General features: G+C 40.7%; 1 non-coding gene across 1 annotated transcript; it reads right to left on the bottom strand.

Annotated features, from left to right (window-relative positions):
- Positions 1-576: 576 nt before the first annotated feature.
- Trnat-ugu (transfer RNA threonine (anticodon UGU)) lies at positions 577-650 on the bottom strand. The gene has a single exon. It is a non-coding gene; the product is annotated as a tRNA-Thr (tRNA).
- Between the last annotated feature and the right edge of the window lie 8,106 nt (positions 651-8,756).

The raw sequence follows: 8,756 nt of genomic DNA on the forward strand, positions 1-8,756 counted from the left end.
TATATTCAAAATTTGTAAGAGATTTCATCCTCAATCAATGAAATGATATACTTCCTAAAACTTTGGCTGCAAAACATCTGCAAAACCTCATACCCTCACAACCTGAACTTTCTTCTGGGACATCCAGCACTCAGTTGTCGACCAGGTTTTACATACAACTCAAGAGACTAGAATACCTGTTATACCATACAGACCATTTCGATTCTTCCACCCAGCATCTTCCTTCATCTCAGAGCAACAATTGCTATGTACATCCTTAGTTACTTGCTGAATCTATCCCAATCTCTGTCTTCCTCTGCAGGTTTTAGCCTCTACAGCTCCCTCTAGTACCATGGAAGTCATTCCCTGATGTCTTAACAGATCTTCTATTATTCTATCCCTTCTTCTTGTCAGTGTTTTCCATATATTCCTTGCTCACTGATTCTGCAGACAACCTCCTCATTCATTGCTTTATCAGTCCACCTAATTTTTAATGTTCTTCTGTAGCATCACATCTCAAATGAAATTACAATGAAATGAACACCCTTAGCTGCTTACAGGCATTGACATATGTCAACGGGGACAGATGAAAATGTGTGCCCCGACCGGGACTCGAACCCGGGATCTCCTGCTTACATGGCAGATGCTCTATCCATCTGAGCCACCGAGGACACAGAGGATAGCGCGACTGCAGGGATTTATCTCTGGCACACCTCCCGCGAAACCCACATTCTCAACATATTGTCCCGCACTACATTCATAGTGCCCCCACCCATTATACTCATTACTCGCGGTGCGTTGCCGATTCCCGTAAGAGTTCAGGCTCTGTTTGTGCATTCGCACAGAAGAAGAAGATGGTCAAGTCGCCGGTGAGCCTTAACTATATACATACTAAGATGGTATCTGTTCTCTCGGACATGTCCGAAAGAACAGATATCATCGGTGACCATGCAGCTCGTTAGAATCTGTCCCCATTGACATATGTCAACGCCTGTAAGCAGCATAGGGTGTTCATTTCATTGTAATTTCATTCTAGCGAGCTGCATGGTCACTGATGATATCTGTTCTTTCGGACATGTCCGAAAGAACAGATACCATCTTAGTATACATCTCAAATGCTTTGATTCTGTTCTGTTCAGGTTTTCCCACAGTCCATGTTTCACTGACATACACTTCTGTGCTCTGAATGCACATTCTAAGAAATTTGTTCCTCAAATTAAGGCCTATGTTTGACACGAGTAGACTTCTCTGGGCCAGGATGCCCATTTTGCCAGTGCTAATCTGCTTTTTATGTCCTCCTTGATCTACATCTACATCTACATTTATACTCCGCAAGCCACCCAATGGTGTGTGGTGGAGGGCACTTTACGTGCCACTGTCATTATCTCCCTTTCCTGTTCCAGTCGCGTATGGTTCGCGGGAAGAACGACTGTCTGAAAGCCTCTGTGCACACTCTAATCTCTCTAATTTTACATTCGTGATCTCCTCGGGAGGTATAAGTAGGGGGAAGCAATATATTCGATACCTCATCCAGAAACGCACCCTCTCAAAACCTGGCGAGCAAGCTACACCGCGATGCAGAGCGCCTCTCTTGTAGAGTCTGCCACTTGAGTTTGTTAAACATCTCCGTAACGCTATCACGGTTACCAAATAACCCTGTGACGAAACGCGCCGCTCTTCTTTGGATCTTCTCTATCTCCTCCGTCAACCCGATCTGGTACGGATCCCACACTGATGAGCAATACTCAAGTATAGGTCGAACGAGTGTTTTGTAAGCCACCTCCTTTGTTGATGGACTACATTTTCTAAGGACTCTCCCAATGAATCTCAACCTGGTACCCACCTTACCAACAATTAATTTTATATGATCATTCCACTTCAAATCGTTCCGCACGCATACTCCCAGATATTTTACAGAAGTAACTGCTACCAGTGTTTGTTCCGCTATCATATAATCATACAATAAAGGATCCTTCTTTCTATGTATTCGCAATACATTACATTTGTCTATATTAAGGGTCAGTTGCCACTCCCTGCACCAAGTGCCTATCCGCTGCAGATCTTCCTGCATTTCGCTACAATTTTCTAATGCTGCAACTTCTCTGTATACTACAGCATCATCCGCGAAAAGCCGCATGGAACTTCCGACACTATCTACTAGGTCATTTATATATATTGTGAAAAGCAATGGTCCCATAACACTCCCCTGTGGCACGCCAGAGGTTACTTTAACGTCTGTAGATGTCTCTCCACTGATAACAACATGCTGTGTTCTGTTTGCTAAAAACTCTTCAATCCAGCCACGCAGCTGGTCTGATATTCCGTAGGCTCTTACTTTGTTTATCAGGCGACAGTGCGGAACTGTATCGAATGCCTTCCGGAAGTCAAGAAAAATAGCATCTACCTGGGAGCCTGTATATAATATTTTCTGGGTCTCATGAACAAATAAAGCGAGTTGGGTCCCACACGATCGCTGTTTCCGGAATCCATGTTGATTCCTACATAGTAGATTCTGAGTTTCCAAAAACGACATGGTACTCGAGCAAAAGACATGTTCTAAAATTCTACAACAGATCGACGTCAGAGATATAGGTCTATAGTTTTGCGCATCTGCTCAACGACCCTTCTTGAAGACTGGGACTACCTGTGCTCTTTTCCAATCATTTGGAACCTTCTGTTCCTCTAGAGACTTGCGGTACACGGCTGTTAGAAGGGGGGCAAGTTCTTTCGCGTACTCTGTGTAGAATCGAATTGGTATCCCGTTAGGTCCAGTGGACTTTCCTCTGTTGAGTGATTCCAGTTGCTTTTCTATTCCTTGGACACTTATTTCGTCTTGGGTTATTTTGTGGCTTAGGTAGGAGAACTCCTTAACTTTATCTACTAGGTGACTATTTATTTTGATGTTAAGTTTCCTGCTGTTCTTATTTCTGCTGTTTCTCATTACTTTTGTTTTCCTTTGATTCACTCTCAAACCATATTCTCTGTTCACTAGACTGTTCATTCCATTTCACAGATCCTGTAAATCTTATTCACTTTAACTGAGGACAGCAATGTCATCAGCAAATCTTATCACTGATATCCTTTCAGCTTGAATTTTAATCCAACTCTTCATTCCTTCTTTCAGTTTCATCATTGATTCTTCAAAGTATAGCTTGAACAGTAAGGGTGAAAGACTACATCTTTGTCTTATGCCCTTTTTAATCTGAGCATTTTGTTCTTGGTATTCCAGCCTTATTGTTCTCTCTTGATTCTTGTACATATTGTATACTACCTGGCCTTCCTTATAACTTACCTTTATTTTTTTCAGATTTTTTAATATCTGTCACTATTTTAGATTCCTGAATGCTTTTTCCAGGTCAACAAATCCTATGAACATGTCTTGATTTTTCTTTAGTCCTGCTTCCACTGTCACCTGCAACATCAGAACTTCTCTCTAGTGCCATTATGTTTCCTGAAGCCAAATTGCTCATCGTCCAACAGATCCTCAATTTTCTTTTCATCCTTCTGTATATTATACTTGTTAGCAGCTTTGATGCATGAACTGTTAAGAAGACTATGCTATAATTTTCGTGCTCTTTGACTCTTGCAGTCTTTGGTACTGGTGCATAATGTTTTCCCAAAAGTCTGGTGGTATATTACCAGTCTCATACATTCGACACACCAACATTTTGTTGCCACTACCCCCCCCCCCCCCCCCCCCCCCCCCCCCCCCCGCCAACAATTTTAAAGCCTGATGGAATGTTACCTATCCCTTCTGCCTTATCTTAAGCCTTCCAGAGCTCTTTAAATTCTGATTTTTAACACTGGATCTTCAATCTCTTCCCTGTCAACTCCTGTTTCTTCTTCTATCACCCCTCATACAGGCCTTCAGTGTACTCTTTCCACCTATACACTCCCTCCTCTACATTCAACAGTGGAATTCTGACAGTGCTCTTAATGTTACCAACCCTGCTTTTAATTTCACCGAAGGTTGATTTGACTTTTCTGCATGCTTAGTCACTTCTTCTGACTGTCATTTATTTCTCATTTTCTTCACAAGTTTCATGCAGCCATTAGCCATTAGCTTCCCTGCACTTCCTATTTATTTCATTCTTAAGTGACTTCGATGTCTGTTTTTGGGAATTTCCCTAAACAATTTTGTACTTCCTTCTTTATTTTGTCAACAGAAGTAGTTCTTCTGTTACCCATGGTTTCTTCACATTTATCTTCCTTGCACCTTGGTTTATCTTCCCAATTTTTATAACTGTGCAGTTTAGAGATGTCCATTCCTCTTCAACTGAACTGCCTACTGAGCTAATCATTACCACGGTACCTACAACCTAAGATAAATTCAAGTGTATCTGTTCATTCCTTGATACTTCAGTGTCTCATTCTTTGTGCATTGATTCTTCCTGATTAGTCTCTTAAACTTCAGCCTATTCTTCATCATTACTGTATTGAGATCTGAGTCTACATCTGCTCTTGAGTTTGTCTTACAGTCCAATATCTGTCTTCAGAATCACTGACTGGCAATGATGTAATGTAACTGAAATCTTCCTGTAGCTCCAGGGCTTTTCCAAGTATACCTCCTCCTCTAGTGATTATTGAACAGAATATTTGCTATTACCAGCTGAAATTTATTGCAGAACTCAATTAGTCTCTCTTCTCGTCCATTCCAACTACCAAGCCCATATTCTCCTGTAAACATTTCTTTTACTCCTTCCGCTACACATTGCATTCCCCCATAACTATTAGAGGTTTTTCACTTTTTATGTACGTAATTACCCGTTCAATATCCTCATATACTTTCTCAATCTCTTCATCTTCTGCTTTCGACATTGACATATATATCTGACAATTGTCGTCAGTGTTGGTTGCTATCGATTCTGATGAGAACATACCCATCACTGAACTGCTCAGCCTTCCTATTCATAACAAATCCTACTCTCGTTATAGCATTTTCTGCTGCTGTTGATATTACTCTACCCTCATCTGACCAGAACACCTTGTCTGCTTTCCATTTCACTTCACTGAGACCCACTACATCTAGATTGAGCCTTCATATTTCTCTTTTCAGATTTTTCTAGCTTCCTTAACACATTCAAACTTCTGACAATCAACACACCAATTCACAGAACATTATCCTTTGACAGGTTATTCAGTCTTTTTCTTATGGTCATCCCCCCCCCCCCCCCCCTAGCAATCTGCCCCAGATATCTGAATGGAAGACTAGTTCCGAATCTTTTGCCAGTGGAGAGATTGTCATGATACTTTTCAGTTACAGGCCACACATTCTGCGGATACATATTATGTATCTTTAATGCAGGGGATTCCATTGCCTTCTGCATCCTCATGCCATTGATCATTGCTGATTTTTCTGCCTTTTGGAGGCAGTTTCCCAGCCCAAGGGCAAGAAAGTGCCCCAAACTTCTGTCTGCTCCTTCAACCTCTTTGACAAGTGTGTTGGCAGAATGAGGGTGACTTCTATGCTGGAAGTCTTTGGCTACCATTGCTGATAATTTTTATTCAAAATTTAAGCAATGGCAGAGTACGAACCCAAGCCAGAGGACATTTTGGTTGCTAGTCAGAACTACACCTAGGCCATGGTACAACCATAAAGGACTTAACTTATTTTAGGAAAATTCAATCATGAAAACTAAGAATTATGAAACAGAATTTCTGGCCATACTTATCTTCAGGACATGAAATCCAGCTTATCCCTCTCTCTTCCTCATGGAAGGCTCTATCTGTATTGAGAGCTATGTTTGATGTAACTTTTATTTTTATGTATGTCTGCTTCCAAAATTACACATTTTGTTTCCTGAAAAAAAGTGCTGACCAGAAATTCTGTCTCATAATTTACCAGTTCATTTTAGCTTCTTCATACCCCCTTCCACCATTTCCTTCCTCCATTGGCATTTGTTAGAATATTTATTCTTATCCCCATGAACCATGGACCTAGCCGTTGGTGGGGAGGCTTGCGTGCCTCAACGATACAGATAGCCATACCTTAGGTGCAACCACAACATAGGGGTATCTGTTGAGCGGCCAGACAAATGTGTGGTTCCTCAAGAGGGGCAGAAGCCTTTTCAGTAGTTGCAGAGGCAACAGTTTGGATAATTGACTGATCTGGCCTTGTAACACTAACCAAAACAACCTTGCTGTTCTGGTACTGCGAACGGCTGAAAGCAATGGGAAACTACAGCTGTAATTCTTCCCGAGGGCATGCAGCTTTACTGTATGATTAAATGATGATGGCGTCCTCTTGGGTAAAATATTCTGGAGGTAAAATAGTCCCCCATTCAGACCTCCGGGCAGGGACTACTCAGGAGGACATCATTATCAGGAGAAAGAAAACTGGCATTCTATGGATCGCAGCGTGGAATGTCAGATCCCTTAATCGGGCAGGTAGGTTAGAAAATTTAAAAAGGGAAATGGATAGGTTAAAGTTAGATATAGTGGGAGTTAGTGAAGTTCAGTGGCAGGAGGAACAAGACTTCTGGTCAGGCGAATACAGGGTTATAAATATAAAATCAAATAGGGGTAATGCAGGAGTAGGTTTGATAATGAATAGGAGAATGGGAATGCGGGTAAGCTACTACAAACAGCATAGTGAATGCATTATTGTGGCCAAGATAGACACAAAGCCCATGCCTACTATAGTAGTACAAGTTTATATGCCAACTAGCTCTGCAGATGATGAAGAAATTAATGAAATGTATAATGAAATAAAATAAATTATTCAGATAGTGAAGGGAGACAAAAATTTAATAATCATGGGTGACTGGAATCCAATAGTAGGAAAAGGGAGAGAAGGAAACACAGTAGGTGAATATGGATTGGGGCTAAGAAATGAAAGAGGAAGCCGCCTGGTAGAATTTTGCACAGAGCATAACTTAATCATAGCTAACACTTGGTTTAAGAATCATGAAAGAAGGCTGTATACGTGGAAGAACCCTGGAGATACTAGAAGGTTTCAGATAGATTATACAATGGTAAGACAGAGATTTAGGAACCCGGTTTTAAATTGTAAGACATTTCCAGGGGCAGATGTGGACTCTGACCACAATCTATTGGTTAAGAATTGTAGATTAAAACTGAAGAAACTGCAAAAATGTGGGAATTTAAGGAGATGGGACATGGATAAACTGAAAGAACCAGAGGTTGTACAGAGTTTCAGGGACAGCATTAGGGAACAATTGACAGGAATGGGGGAAAGAAATACAGTAGAAGAAGAATGGGTAGCTTTGAGAGATGAAATAGTGAAGATAGCTGAGGATCAAGTAGGTAAAAATACGAGGGCTAGTAGAAATCCTTGGGTAACAGAAGAGATATTGAATTTAACTGATGAAAGGAGAAAATATAAAAATGCAGTAAATGAAGCACGCAAAAAGGAATACAAAGATTTCAAAAATGAGATCGACAGGAAGTACAAAATGGCTAAGCAGGGTGGCTAGAGGACAAATGTAAGGATGTAGAGGTGTATACCTCTAGGGGTAAGATAGATACTGCCTACAGGAAAGTTAAAGAGACCTTTGGAGAAAAGAGAACCACTTTCATGAATATCAAGAGCTCAGATGGAAACCCAGTTCTAAGCAAAGAAGAGAAAGGAGAAAGGTGGAAGGAGTATATAGAGGGTCTATTCAAGGGCGATGTTCTTGAGGACAATATTATGGAAATGGAAGAGGATGTAGATGAAGATGAAATGGGAGATATGATAATGTGTGAAGAGTTTGACAGAGCACTGAAAGATCTAAGTCAAAACAAGGCCCCGGGAGTAGACAACATTCCATTAGAACTACTGACAGCCTTGGGAGAGCCAGCCATGACAAAACTCTACCATCTGGTGAGCAAGATGTATGAGACAGGCGAAATACCCTCAGACTTCAATAAGAATATAATAATTCCAATCCCAAAGAAAGCAAGTGTTGACAGATGTGAAAATTATTGAACTATCAGTTTAATAAGCCACAGTTGCAAAATACTGACACGAATTCTTTACATATGAATGGAAAAACTGGAACATGTGAGGCAATACTGACCCTATGACTTATCTTAGAAAATAGATTAAGGAAAGGCAAACCTATGTTTCTAGCATTTGTAGACTTAGAGAAAGCTTTTGACAATGTTGACTGGAATACTCTCTTTCAAATTCTGAAGGTGTCAGGGGTAAAATACAGGGAGCGAAGGGCTGTTTACAATTTGTACAGAAACCAGAAGGCAGTTATACGAGTTGAGGCAAACGAAAGAGAAGCAGTGGTTGGTAAGGGAGTGAGACAGGGTTGTAGCCTATCCACAACATTATTCAATCTGTATGTCGAGCAAGCAGAAAAGGAAACAAAAAAATTTGGAGTAGGAATTAAAATCCATGGAGGAGAAATAAGAACTTTGAGGTTCGCCAATGACATTGAAATTCTGTCAGAGACAGCAAAGGACTTGGAAGAGCAGTTGATTGGAGTGGACAGTGTCTTGAAAGGAGGGTATAAGATGAACATCAACAAAAGTAAAATGAGGATAATGGAATGTAGTCAAATTAAATCAGGTGATGCTGTGGGAGTTGGATTAGAAAATGAGACACTTAAAGTAGTAGATGAGTATTGCTACTTGGGGAGCAAAATAACTGATGATGGTCCAAGTAGAGAGGATATAAAATGTAGATTGGCAATGGCAAGCAAAGCGTTTCTGAAGAAGAGAAATTTGTTAACATCAAGAATAGCTTTAAGTGTCAGGAAGTCTTTTCTGAAAGTATTTGTTTGGAGTGTAGCCCTGTATGGAAGTGAAACTTGGACGATAAATAC

This window comes from Schistocerca cancellata, chromosome 2, assembly GCF_023864275.1.
Source record: "Schistocerca cancellata isolate TAMUIC-IGC-003103 chromosome 2, iqSchCanc2.1, whole genome shotgun sequence".
In the NCBI taxonomy this organism is placed as follows: domain Eukaryota; kingdom Metazoa; phylum Arthropoda; class Insecta; order Orthoptera; family Acrididae; genus Schistocerca; species Schistocerca cancellata.